This window comes from Oncorhynchus masou, chromosome 31, assembly GCF_036934945.1.
Source record: "Oncorhynchus masou masou isolate Uvic2021 chromosome 31, UVic_Omas_1.1, whole genome shotgun sequence".
NCBI classification, from domain to species: domain Eukaryota; kingdom Metazoa; phylum Chordata; class Actinopteri; order Salmoniformes; family Salmonidae; genus Oncorhynchus; species Oncorhynchus masou.
Genome location: NC_088242.1, coordinates 43,776,086 through 43,791,012, shown reverse-complemented (window position 1 = coordinate 43,791,012; position 14,927 = coordinate 43,776,086). Strand labels below are relative to the sequence as shown.

The 14,927-nt window shown below is 42.0% G+C and overlaps 1 pseudogene; it reads right to left on the bottom strand.

The window, feature by feature from the left end:
• Positions 1–1,971: 1,971 nt before the first annotated feature.
• Positions 1,972–9,941, bottom strand: LOC135524952 (uncharacterized; annotated as a pseudogene).
• Between the last annotated feature and the right edge of the window lie 4,986 nt (positions 9,942–14,927).

The following is a 14,927-nucleotide window of genomic DNA, read 5'->3' as shown; positions in this document are numbered from 1 at the left end:
TTATTAACCCAACTTTTCACAGGCTACTGTTTGGCCGTAGCCCACGCCAAATAAACGAGAGATACCCCACAAACCAACCATCACCTTCTTTTGTGAAGCCCAGACGTAAGAGACAGAACAATGGCTAAACCTGGTCTTAACTTCAAATGCTCCATCCCCCTGCCCAACCCCACTCCACGCCACTCTGCCAACCACCAGGATTCCCGGCATCAGAACATTCCAGGCATTCCCGTGATTGGCAGATAGCAGGTTGATTGGCATGTCGGACCCCGCGAACACTGGGTACTGGTAAGTACAACACAACCAACTAATAGCCTAACACATAACACACAGCTGTCTGTGCGGGTCGCTAAAATATCATACTAAGCAGTAGCCAGAACTTTCCCGCAATCATGATTAGGCCAGTTGGCGGAAATAGAAGTACAGGCTTTGTCCCAGGCAATACCTTTCAGATTTAAAAAAGGTCTGCAAAAAGTTGGCGAGATGCTAAAGTTGGCGGAAAAACGTTTCAGTTGAAAGGGGTACACGGACCAAAATCCCAGGAATTTACCATGCATGCATTTTTATATATCTGATAGGGGTACGGGGTAAGAAACATGGAAAAATAAAAGCCACCATCATTATTTCTGCATTTTGTGTGAATTGTTCTCTGCTTTTTTGCAGGTAAATTCATTAACACTTCAATTGTTTAACACCTCCCTAATTTGAAATGCAGGCTGCCCTTATGGTTTAAAAATATCTCTCCCCCCAATTTGCATGTGAGCTTTTATCTATGTAGGCTACAGTACATTATTTTAGCCAGCTCCTGTATTATTTTGAATGTGCATAAAACCCCCTCTATGTAGGTTAAATGCCCATCATGGAACTAGAGAAGATGTGACACTGGTATTTAGAAATATTTCATTTATGTTCCTGTAACAATTGCTTTTTTTTCTGTTTCATTTGATTAAAAAAACAACTTTGTAAGCCACCCTTACCATACTATAACGAAAGCTGGTTTAACAACAATGCATTTGGTGTCTTTCTTATCCTGGCCATGCATTACCCACATAGCCTATCCATAAAATATTTCTAAATGTTCTACTTGTGAGGCTTCTGCAATCATGCTTTTGCATTATTCACAATTCACATAGGCCTACCTGCAGTGCATTGGCCTACTCCATTCGGCTTGTATCCATTTCCGAAGAGCACCTCTATTCCGGTTACCAAAGAAGCGCTCCTACAAACATATTCAAAATGTTCAGGCCAAATCAATGGTTGGCATGGGTTATATCTTGCTTTTTGAGAACGTGCCTCACGCATACAATACAATTTACAGGAGCCTAGTATTTTTTATTGGAGGAGAAGTGCGATGCATAAAGGCCTAATTGAAGCCAACTACTAAAATGTCCAAACATATTGAGCAAACACTGGATGTTTTTTGTTTGTTGTTACTGTTGCTCTCACTCTTTACTGGAGCCTATGCGATTTAATAAACTGTAGCGTCAATCCACAATGGACTAGGATGAGAATTTTCCAACACACGACCATCATTAACCGATAGAACTTGAGACAAACACATGCAATATTAAGCCATGGAAGGCTTTGATTTGCCAGTGAATGGCTAAGTCCTCATCACACCTACAACTTGTTAATTCATTCAAACCCAGCTGTTTCGTGCTAACGCCTCGCCAGCTATTGCGCCCATAATATTTCTGACACACCTACGGACCCCTGAAGCTACCGCAATGCTTAGATTCACCATTGCATTAGGTTTGTTATAATCGAACCCAAGTTGACAAATGTCTATGTACTGCAAAACTGACCAGCCAAGACACACAGGCACACACAAATAAAAAAACAGACCTTTGTTCACTAATGTGAATCCTGTTAGTCTCACTCAAAAATTAGCTCCCATTCTGAGGCACTGTCTCCTCAAACACACACGGACCCACTTGCTGCTGTCTGTCAGCCTTCTCACCAAATAGTCACTCACAGGGCTCTCTTTATCAGTTTCCTCTGCATCTCCCACTCTCTCCTGGTGTCTCGGAAGCGGCCCCTGACAGCTAAAATGGCGCTGGCCTGGGATGACTTGAGCTGAATGGTGGCCAGAAACAGCGAGAAAGGGGACCGCTGAGCTGAGAGGAGAGTTACAGCTTTACTATTATGACAAACAACATGGTGGTTCTCATCATCATTCTCCTTATCACATTGCTTTAGTCCCTCCAAAAACGGGATTGTGATGTTTAAAATGTTCTTTGACTTTAACCAAGGCTGATGGTCTAGTCTTTCTGGTAGACAAACTACCAACAAAAGGTATTTTGAACATACATGTCATGAGTTCTGGGAGTTTCACAATATTGCCTGTCTGCAATCAGTACTCTGATGCAGTGTGCTCGTCCTTCTGTCTGTACCTCAGCTGCAGCTGGACAGATACACAGCCACCTTCCAATGAGGCTGTCACTAAATATCAGCGAAAGATAGTTAAAGGTTCATCCTCTGGTGAATCTGGTACACAATCCCTTAATTCTTTGACTTCCTCCTCTTTATCCCCCTATTCCCACCCTCTCCCTGTGAATCATTGTTCCTTCACTCCAAACTGGAAGGCGATTTCAGTGTCTGATGCCACATTGCCCACCTCTCTAGTCGCCCTTTGCCCAGCCTCTCTCCTTTTACACACCTAGTGGAAGGAAGAATTAGGGCATTTTCCAGACAAGTCATGTTTCTCTGTTCAAAATATATCGCTGGTGTGAGAGTGCTAGGTTTGCCATTTAGAATTTATGATTGTCAATTCACTAAAATATTTATTGATGATCAAATAAAATTAAAATACAATTGTATTTGTCACATGCACTGAATGCAACAGGTGTTGACTTTACCATGAAATGCTTACTTACAAGCTCTTTCCCAACAATGCAGAGTTAAAAAATAAGAAAAGATGAACAAATATTATTTTTTTAAAGGAAAGGAAATAGTAACACAATAAAATAATAATAACGAGGCTATATACAAGGAGTACCGGTACCGAGTCAATGTGCAGGGGTACGAGGTAGTTGGGGTAATTGAGGTAAAATGTACATGTAGGTAGGGGTAAAAGTGACTAGGCAACCAGGATATCTAATAAACAGAGTAGAAGCAGCGTATGTGAAGAGTGTGTCTGTGTGTGGCGTCAATATGCGTGTGTGTGTGTGTGTGTGCTTATGTAAGGTGTGAGTGTGTTTGTATACTGTATGTGTGTTGGAGTGTCAGTGTAGTATATGTGAGTGGGTAGAGTCCAGTGAGTGTACATATTCATTTTTATTTATCTAGGCAAGTCAGTTAAGAACAAATTCTTATTTTACAATGACTGCCTACCCCGGCCAAACCCTCCCTTAACCCGGACGATGCTGGGCCAATTGTGTGCCGGCCTATGGGTCTCCCAATCACGGTAGGTTGTGATTGAACCAGGGTCTGTAGTGACGCCTCTACCATTGAGAGGCAGTGCCTTAGACCCCTGCGCCACTCGGGAGGCTCAAGATAAAGGAGAGCCAGTGCAAGTAGTACGGATAGCCATATGATTAACTGTTTGCCTGTCTTATGGCTTGGGGGTAGAAGCTGTTCAGGAGCCTTTTGGTCCCAGATTTGGCGCTCCGGTACCGCTTGCTGTGCGGTAACAGAGAGAACAGTCCATGACTTGGGTGGCTGGTGTCTTTTACAATTTTTAGGGCCTTCCTCTGACACCCCCTTGTATGGTCGTCCTGGATGGCAGGGAGCTCGGCCCCAGTGATGTACTCAGTGATGTCATCCAAACAATGCTCAAATAATGACAAATTGCCCTCTCTAGCGCTTTATGATTGGATGCCAAGCAGTTGCCATACCAGGCAATGATGCAGCAAGTCAAGATGCTCTCAGTCAGTGTTGCCAACTAATTGTCAGGGTAAGTTGCTAGAGGCAGGTTGGTTTGTTGCTAAAAGTTGCTAAAATGATGTTGTGATGTCATTTCGTGATAAAACTGCGTCATTACGTAGAATACACAATAACGTTACTCAAATTGGCTGGCCAACTCGGTGAAAAATATGATTTGACATTTGTTCAGGTACAGACTCCCACTCTTTTCTGTACTTCTGGCTGTACAATTTTGATTGAGACATGTTGATTGATGTTGTAAGTTCTGTTCAAGATCAAACATTCGTGACCAACTACATTCATTGGGTTTGGCTCGTCGAACCCGTACTACTGCTGCTGCAGTCAGCCAACAATGATTTGCAAAGTACTGAAATTGCTGCTGACCTTCTGCTGACGTCACTCACAGTGCACTTTTGCAGCCAGGCACGTGTGTTGTGACAGAGAAAATTGTTTTTGTGTCATTGAGGGAAAATACGTGCATTTTAGCATTTGAGTCACTTTTCAAAAGTTGCTAAAATGCCAAATACATTTTTAAAAGTAGCTACATTTGTTGCTGGGGTGCTGTTTGATAAAAAAGTTGCCAGGGTAGTCTGAAAAGTTGCTAAATCTAGCAATACAATTGCTAAGTTGGCATCACTGCTCTCAATAGTGCAGCTGTATAATCTTTTGAGTATCTGAGGACCCATGCCAAATCTTTTCAGCCTCCTGAGGGGAAGAGGTGTTGTCGTACCCTCTTCACGACTGTGTTGGTGTGTTTGGACCATGTTAAGTCCTTAGTGATGTGGACACTGAGGAACTTGAAGCTCTCGACTGTTCCACTACAGCTCTGTCGATTTGAATGAGGGAGTGCTTGCCCCTCTGTTTCCTGTAGTCCATGATCAGCTCCTTTGTCATGCTGATGTTGAGGGAGAGATTGTTGTCCTGGCCCCACACGGCCAGTTCTCTGACCTCCACCCTGTAGGCTGTCTCATTGTCGTCGGTGATCAGGCCAACCACCATCGTGTCATCAGCAAACGTAATGATGGTGTTGTAGTTGTGCAGTCGTGGGTGATCAGGGAGTACCAGAGGGGACAAAGCACGCACCACTGAGGGGCTCCCACGTTGCCTACCCTCACCACCTGCGGGCAGCCAGTCAGGAAGTTCAGGATCCAGTTGCAGAGGGAGGTGTTTAATCACAGGGTCCTTAGCTTAGTGTCCTCTAAGCTCATCACTATGGTATTGAACGCTGAGCTGTAGTCAATGTACAGCATTCTCACGAAGGTGTTCCTTTTGTCCAGGTGGGAAAGGGCAGTGTGAAGCCCAATAGAGATTGCGGCATCTGTGGATCTGATTGCGGCATCTGTGGATCTGTTGGGGTGGTATGCTAATTGGAGTGGGTCCAGGGTGTCTGGGATGATGATGTTGATGTGTGCCTTTCAAAGCATTTCATAGCTACAGATGTGAGTGCTACAGGGCGATAGTCATTTAGACAGGTTACCTTGGCGTTCTTGGACAGGGTGGTCTACTTGAAACATAGTGGTGGTCTTCTTGAAACATGTAGGTATTAGACTGATTCAGGGACAGATGTCAAATGTGCACCTGCCATTACAAGGGCATAGGTCTCATGGGTAGTAGCCTACAACTGCAAAGTGTTTTTAGGATATCAAGTTTACTGTTGGCTGAATACGTGGCTATTCTTTCTTTTTTTGCATTAGCAATCTAGTTGATGTGTTTTGAGTTGTAACTTCATCAGATGTTGAACCCCAAATTAATTAGCCTATGATATTAGTTAGTGCACATAAATATGTATGTAATTAATCTCTATTAAACAAATAAAGTCGATATTACACGAATTGTCAACCCAAAATTCATAACAATCTGTATTAGGTGCACATAAAAATATTTATAATCATGCATTCCTGCAAGGATGAGTACCTCCAGTGTTTTATTTATTATACCTCAGTATGAATGACTGTATAAGATGAATACTCATGATTTGAGTCTGACCAAATCATGGGCTGGTGCCACCAACTGTAAAAGTTTGTGACACCAGGGGAAATGTTAGTCTGGAGCACTGTAATAGAAATTAACACTTAGGGTAGGTGTTGATTCAAGGGAACACTCATTTGCAATATAGCCTAAATTGTTAGCTTGGATTTTATAACGTACAGTACCAGTCCAAGGTTTGGACACACCTACTCATTCCAGGGTTTTTCTTTCTTTATAATATTTTCTACATTGTAGAATAATAGTGAAGACATCAACTATGTAACACATATGAAATCATGTAGTAACACCCTTTGTCTTGATGACAGCTTTGCACATTCTTGGCATTCTCTCAACCACCTTCATGAGGTAGTCACCTGGAATGCATTACAATTAACAGGTATGCCTTGTTAAAAGTTTGTTTGTGGAATATCTTTCCTTCTTAGTGCGTTTGAGCCAATCATTTGTGTCATAACAAGTTAGGGGTGGTGTACAGAAAATAGCCCTAGTTGGTAAAATACCAAGTCTATATTATGGCAAGAACAGCTCAAATAAGGAAGGAGATACGACAGTCCATCATTACTTTAAGACATGAAGGTCAGTCAATCTGGAGAATTTCAAGAACTTTGAAAGTCGCAAAAACCTTCAAGCGCTATGATGAAACTGGCTCTCATGAGGACCGCCACAGGAAGGCCAGTGGTGTAAAGTACTTTTGTAAAAATACTTTAAAGTACAACTTAAGTAATTTTGGGGGGTATCTTTACTTTCCTATTTATATTTTTGACAACTTTTACGCTGCTACATTCCTAAAGACAATAATGTATTTTTTACTACATACATTTTCCCTGACATTTTGAATGCTTAGCAGGACAGGAAAATGTGGTCTAATTCACATACTTTTCAAGAGAACATGTCTAGTCATCCCCACTGCCTCTACACTGGTGGACCCACTAAACAAATGTTTCTTTGTCAATTCTGTCTTAGCCAGGGGCACACTCCGACACTATTTCTAAATAAAAATAACAAGAACATTTGTCCGTCTACTTTACTTAACCTGTTGATAATAAATTTGAAATGATTTATACTTGTACTTTTACTTTTGAATGGGGCCATGTATTATAATTTGCAAATACATTCATTAACAATCCTACAATGTGATTTTCTGGATTTTTTTTCTCTCATTTTGTCTGTCATAGATGAAGTGTACCTATGATGAAAATTACAGGCCTCATCTTTTTAAGTTGGAGAACTTGCACAATTGGTGGCTGACTAAATACTTTTTTGCCCCACTGTACATATACTATATTTTTAAATACAAATTAATATACCGATGTGTAATTCAACACTTACAGAGCTGTTGGGAGCCGCAAATTCACACTACAATGTGTAGCTATCGTCCTGTTCTCTATAATCTCAAATTCAGTGTGTAGTTCATGTGGACTTGCTATCACCACCTAGGGGGAAAAGAAGACACATACAGTACCATATTAAAAGACACATCTTGCACAACTGACTCTGATCACGAGCAAGCCAAATAGATTTGTAGCTCAAAAATACAAAGCACGAAAGAGCGTAATGTAAGATTCTTTATTGCAGGGCACTCCAACCCTGTTCCTGGAGAGCTATCGTGGTGTAGGTTTTCGCTCCAACCCCAATCTAGCGCACCTGAATCTAATAATTAGCTGGTTGATAAGCTGAATCAGGTTAGTTACAAGTGGGGTTGAAATGAACCTACAGGAGGGTAGCTCTCCAGGAACAGGGTTGGAGAACCCTGCTTTATGTATCACAAACCTTTCCGCCTGTATGATCTGCTGGTCTCCCCTGCTCATCAAGTCTGCAGTCTTCCCCCTCAATGGCCAACACTGCCACTGTCACCCTATGAGAGAAAGGGTTACATAAGTGATTGCTTACAGTATTCAATAACTACATATAATTTCTGTTAACACCTTAAAGACTATCAACATAGCCTGTATGAAAATGTGTTAATCCAAGGTAAAATAGGTTCTCCACTGCACTGTGATACTCAAATAGAAGTGAAAATTGAGCGAGTGAAGACAGTAGAGTTGCACCAACATCTGACTAGCAGCATACTCGCCCAGGTCTTGGTAGAAGATGGTGGAGTAGAGGAAATATCGTGCTTGATTGTTGTCCTCCACCTCCAGATTCCCCAGGTCTGTGTAGGCCTTTCCGTCGGTGCAAATCATCACCTGGGAAGACGACAATATATTCCAATGGTACGATGTCATAAACAAGACAGATATAGTATGTATTCAGGGGCACTGAAACAATAGGACTGTCTGGCTTTTGACCCTGGTTCCCGAGATGCCATCGCTATGGCTACAAGCGGGACCTAGACCCGAGGCACCACTCTTAGACAATCTTTTAATGAAAAGAGAAGAGTGTCAACACACCGTTATTTCATTAAATTATTCTTTCATTGGACCAGCTTTAAAATAAGTCCATGGCTTATTTGCTCTTGGACCACATGGGCCCTTGAATTAAAATGTAGAGTTTGTTTGTTCCCTTATTGCCTCTCTCGTATTACCTTAGAATCTCGGCACCCCACTAAGAACGCGAGGAGAAATGTTCCTATCCGTGCAGTCACCTGGCAAGACAATCAGTGGATGATCTTAATATACTTATCAAAACAACTTTAGATTCACAGCCAAATATTGGATGAATGCGTCCAAATATTGACTCAAAATCAGTGGAGGCTAGTGGGAGAAGCTATAGGAGGATAGGGTCATTGTAATGCCTGGAATGGAATGAATGGAACAGTATCAAACATATGGAAACCACAATTCCATGCCAGCCATTACAATGAGTCTGTCCTCCTATTGCTCCTCCCACCAGCCGCATTGTGAAATGTCACACAGAAAATACAGATTTAATACCTACAGCCAATGAATGTAAAGAGCATGAAAACACAATTTCATTAGATATCAACACTCAGAAATAGTCAATCATGTCAATGGGAAACGGATTAAACATTACACCTGATTGTTGAATGTGATGAGTCCTAATCACATGTGTGGTTGTCTCTCACCCAGCTTCTGAACACTCTGTAAGACTGCCTCCTGAACAAACTGGTTTAAAACCCACATCATTAACAACATCTACACAACCACAGACCATTGTCAATTCTAGCAAGGTACATTATTGTGAATCTGCCAACAAATCTGTCACAAGTGCAGCACATAGGTTGATCCACTTCATATTTAATTTACTGGTAGTGACTTCGATCATCACAATATCTCCCAAATGTAGCCACTAATGCCCATCAAACTAATCAAAGATGGTTGACCTGAATGTGGTCTGTAGATTGGCTGTTTTCCTTCAAACACCTGGGCCAAGATAGAGAAAGAATTTCTCTGCTCATCTTAATCTCCCAGAGGGTTGTAGTCAGTACATATTGTGGTCTGTAGAAATGGTCAATACATACCCGGCTTCACAAGGGGGGAAAGGGGGGCATAGGCCCCTCAGTTGAAACTTGTGCCCCCTCAGTTTTAGTTTATTGTCCCTATATAAAAATTGCTAAAAAAGTTAAAGCGATTGAGTGACAGGTTTGTGCAAAATCTGTATCTCCACTGTCCTGTGTCAGCGCAATGGACAGAGCGCACCGTGGTGTGTGTAGGAGGGCTTTGGAATTGGAAAGCCACTGGGGTGGTTATGTATGACTCCTTTGGGTTTCCATAAAAAGTGGGATACAATGCTTCTCATCTGTGGTAGGCTAAGTGAATAACTTGATAGGCCTCCACCTGTAATTATTGATTTTTTAATTTATAAGGGTGGGGTCAAGTTTACCATTGAAGCAGCTTCACTCAACTCTGCCTCACTCACGCACCACCAATACAGAGTTAAGTTAGCTTCTTAGCTAGCTGTAAAAAGCATTAGTGTTATTAGCCTTAGCCTATTTAGCTAGCTCGAACCAGCTGCAATGATGGATATCAGAAATTGGCTTCCCAAACAAAGCTAATGGAGTAGGAAAGCAATGAGCAGCAGCAGCATCAAACCACCACAGAGGCCTCCACCAAGCGATGATGCTGCTGAGCTCCAGCTATCTCTGCGCCAGGATAATGGCTCGTTAGCCCCCTGCACCTCCGAATGTTCATGACGATCTTGGAACAGTGGAGCCAGCCCAGGTTAGCCTAGAATCCTACCCTAGTTGCAGATTCTCTGTACAAAAAATGTAATTTAATAGCATCTAGTTCATAGGAAGAGAATGGACTGGGCAACTGGCTACTGTATCAGGGGTTGTTAAAGTTGTGATAGCATTGTGAAGTTCCTCTCTGACATCGAATGCACGTGTTCGTACAACACAGATGTAAGACTCGAGGCTACAGCGCTGCTTAAGGAAATGATGGACCCCGGGTTTAAGTTTATCGCCAACATGGTGCACAGAATCCTGTCTTCTTGTTCCATCCTCCAAGCAAATTACTCCAGGCAAAAGCCACGGATCTTTACAATGGAGTCAAAGTGGTCCGAAGTGGGTTGGAGTGCATCGAAAAGCGGAGGTGTGGCAGCGAGTTCGAAGCCGTTTCGGCCACCACCTCCAAGCAAACGATGATGTTACTACAAACCTCCAGCTATATGGTGGACAGTACAGTAGGCCAGCAGGACAGAGGAGAAAAGACAGAGTGTAAAAGACTGTCCTTCATCACGTTGAATGCTGTCATTGGTGAGAATGTCAGAACGATTCAGTGAATGCAACAGCCAACTGGTGGAGTCCTTGTGTGCCCTTGACCCAGAGAGCCATGACTTAATAGTTGTGAACAAGGTGAAACCACTGCTGGATCTGAGCAAAATACATTGGAAAGCTGAGCTTAGTGCCGCTCGCCAGTTTTTGCAGACTGAAATCGCCTGCTCCAAATTGACCCCACTTGATATCCTGCAATGATTCTCTAGGCCTCTCTCCGCTATGCCAACCGTGCTTACTACATTGAAACATGGATTGACTTTTGGGGCGTCCACAGCCACATGCGAGAACTAATTTTCCATTGTGATGTATTCCCTTTATTGTGATATAACATGATATAAGCAGAACTCAATATAATTCCAATGCAAGACCCCAAATAATGCCCCTGGGTATAGCTACATATCGGTGTGTTTCATCATAGAAATAGATACATTATATTATGGTTTTCTTGGTAGCCCATTGGTTTTCGTGGTTGTAAATGGAACTGTACGTATTGGAAATGTGTTTATGGTAGGCTGGCATTGCTTAATTGGTTACTCGAATTTGATCCACAGAAATGTATAATGCCGTAACACGACGTGTTGCTGAACTCATGAGTGGCTAATTTTCCATGTTTGAAGGGGGCAGGATTTATTTGGCAAGACAGCTGTGCATTGCTGCATCTCGTTGTTTTGGTTATTTGGATCTCCATTCGCCTTTTGTTCACTGCTAATGTAACTGGCCTAAATATAGATTGTGTCATGCCTTTATCAATCTGATATTTTGTTTACTAGGCCTACTACTTGGTACCACTGTCTTGTTCTGTTCTCATTCATTTGTTCACATTTGCGGTTGTGTTGGTATTCCAAGCCAAACTGCTATTCAGCATTTAGTTTGCAATTATTCTGGTAAGACAGCTGTGTGTACGGCTGCATTCACATAGGCTGTTTGTAATTGGTGAACAACCCCGTCTATCTTGTAGCCTATATTCTTTACCAAAACAACCTTGTCTTAGTGTGTAGGGCACTGTCCGTTGTGATGATACTACGGCAGTGGAGATTGGCGCAAAATCTGCAGCCTAACTATCCGTCACTTTAAAAGCACTCAATGGTTCTCGCGTTTAAACGTTATGTTTATTGTCGTATGGCGTGATATAAGCAGAATTCAATATAATTCCAATATAAGAACGCCGATTTCAACTGCCCTCTTTAGTCACTTTATCCTGGCACCGGGTCTGGGTCAGTATATACAGCTTCAACCAGCATTGAATGTCAAACGACAGTGAGGCAAACAAGTATTTAGTCAGCCACCAATTGTGCAAGTTCTCCCACTTAAAAAGATGAGAGAGGCCGGTAATGTTCATCATAGGTACACTTCAACTATGACAGACAAAACGAGAGAAAAAATTCCAGAAAATCACATTGTAGGATTTTTAATCAATTTATTTGCATATTATGGTGGAAAATAAGTATTTGGTCAATATCAAAAGTTTATCTCAATACTTTGTGATATACCCTTTGTTGGCAATGACAGAGGTCAAACATTTCTGTAAGTCTTCACAAGGTTTTCACACACTGTTGCTGGTATTTTGGCCCATTCCTCCATGCAGATCTCCTCGAGAGCAGTGATATTTTGGGGCTGTTGCTGGGCAACACGGACTTTCAATTCCCTCCAAAGATTTTCTATGGGGTTGAGATCTGGAGACTGGCTAGGCCACTCCAGGACCTTGAAATGCTTCTTACGAAGCCACTCCTTTGTTGCCCGGGCGGTGTGTTTGGGATCATTGTCATGCTGAAAGACCCAGCCACGTTTCATCTTCAATGCCCTTGCTGATGGAAGGAGGTTTTCACTCAAAATCTCACGATACATGGCCCCATTCATTCTTTCCTTTACACAGATAAGTCGTCCTGGTCCCTTTGCAGACAAACAACCCCAAAGCATGATGTTTCCACCCCCATGCTTCACAGTAGGTAGGGTGTTCTTTGGATGCAACAGCATTCTTTGTCCTCCAAACACGACGAGTTGAGTTTTTACCAAAAAGTTATATTTGACCATATGACCATATGACATTCTCCCAATCTTCTTCTGGATCATCCAAATGCTCTCTAGCAAAATTTAGACGGGCCTGGACATGTACTGGCTTTAGCAGGGGGACACGTCTGGCACTGCAGGATTTGAGTCCCTGGCGGCATAGTGTGTTACTGATGGTAGGCTTTGTTACTTTGGTCCCAGCTCTCTGCAGGTCATTCACTAGGTCACCCCGTGTGGTTCTGGAATTTTTGCTCACGGTTCTTGTGATCATTTTGACCCCACGGGGTGAGATCTTGCGTGGAGCCCCAGATCGAGGGAGATTATCAGTGGTTTTGTATGTCTTCCATTTCCTAATAATTGCTCCCACAGTTGATTTCTTCAAACCAAGCTGCTTACCTATTGCAGATTCAGTCTTCCCAGCCTGGTGCAGGTCTACAATTTTGTTTCTGGTGTCCTTTGACAGCTCTTTGGTCTTGGCCAGAGTGGAGTTTGGAGTGTGACTGTTTGAGGTTGTGGACAGGTGTCTTTTATACTGATAACAAGTTAAAACAGGTGCCATTATTACAGGTAACGAGTGGAGGACAGAAGAGCCTCTTAAAGAACAAGTTACAGGTCTGTGAGAGCCAGAAATCTTGCTTGTTTGTAGGTGACCAAATACTTATTTTCCACCATAATTTGCAAATAAATTCATTAAAAATCCTACAATGTGATTTTCTGGATTTTTTTCTCATTTTGTCTGTCATAGTTGAAGTGTACCTATGATGAACATTTACAGGCCTCTCTCATCTTTTTAGGTGGGAGAACTTGCACAATTGGTGGCTGACTAAATAATTTTTTGCCCCACTGTACTTAAAACAAAACAATATTGATTATACAGAACAACATTTATTATGGAGGTATTCCTATCACATTCTTTTAATCTAGCCTTACCACACTCGTGTTTCCGACACACGCTGAGGTTTTGCCTTCTCTCCTCACCAGCATCTAACTGCATGCTCGAAGCGGGGACGCTTGTGATTGGCCAGCATGTGCATGCCATGCAGCGAGTGATAGAGCCCGCTTGTGATTGGCCAGCATCTTCTGTGCATGTCGAGTGAATCAATGGACTTCAACGCTTCTCATTGAAGGAGGTACTGTAGTCTAGTTTTTGTTGCATTAACAGTGTCAAAGGAGAAAATTGCAGCCACTTGCGATATGGATATTGCACATTCCAATATCTCAATTTCAATCTGAATTTGATTAATCGTGCAGCCTTCTATGCAGCCCTTTATGGTGAGCACTGCGATTAGACACAAGTTAAATAACACAATAATTGAATAACATGGATTTCTACATATATTTTGCAACGTTCGCGCATGCGACGTGTCTGGTCTGGTCAGCATGTAAGAATCAGGCAACAAGACTAGGGATTCTGGACAGGACCTCAAAGGAAGGTCTTGGTGGCAAGGATGGAGCTAGAAGTATAGAGAATCATATGTCAACGCTGGTTGTCTTCAGGGTGCAAATTACAGGGGAGGCTCAGCTGCCCTGAATGAGACATTAGCTCCTCTAAATGCAAATACGTTTTACAGTGGTACATATGAAAATAAAAGCTTCCAAATTAAACAAACACCCCCAACTCTCTGTCATGGTTTAAACCATTTACTTCTATGTGGCTGTATATACCGTCTCCATGGCCACTGAGCTAACCACTTAGTAGCGCTGAATTTGACCTCAGCTGAGCTCCTTTAAACGCATAGATTTTCCCTTATACTTGCTCATTTTTGCTGTTTGTTTGCCATTCGTCCTTGATTTAAAAAATAGCCTTTATTCCAATGCATTAGATGTATCTGTTGATTTATCAGTTTGCTTTTGTCAGTCAGCTGTTTAGAGGCTCATTGCTTTGTTTTTCAGGTGCGCGCGGGTATTGGTGTTCTCTATGCCGTCCGTGGCCATAAGAAGTATACCATTTATTTTGCTTTATTATTTTCTATCAATATTTTATTTCCTGGATCAGCTGATGATGGCCGCCAATATCACTAGACAACTATCCTACAGCTAGACACGAATGTGCATCCAATCCATCCAACATCAATGACAGTAGGCCTATAGTTGACTCTTTTGGTAACTGTTTTTACGTCTAAACATAATGAAATGTTACATAGGCATAGTTACACTTACAGTGCATTTTCAGAGATTTCCAAGATCCAGGAATCATACAGGTTTTAACTTCAATGTTATGATGTTCTAATAATTACAAATAACACTGTCATGAATGTCAATGTAAGGAAAGGAAAGTAGTGTTTTGTGTCACACGATCTGTGAAGACTCCGAGCATTCAATTAATGAATTATTGACAACTCATGAACTATGGTACAAACATGTTTTGATTCAACTGGTGTATTATATTGAA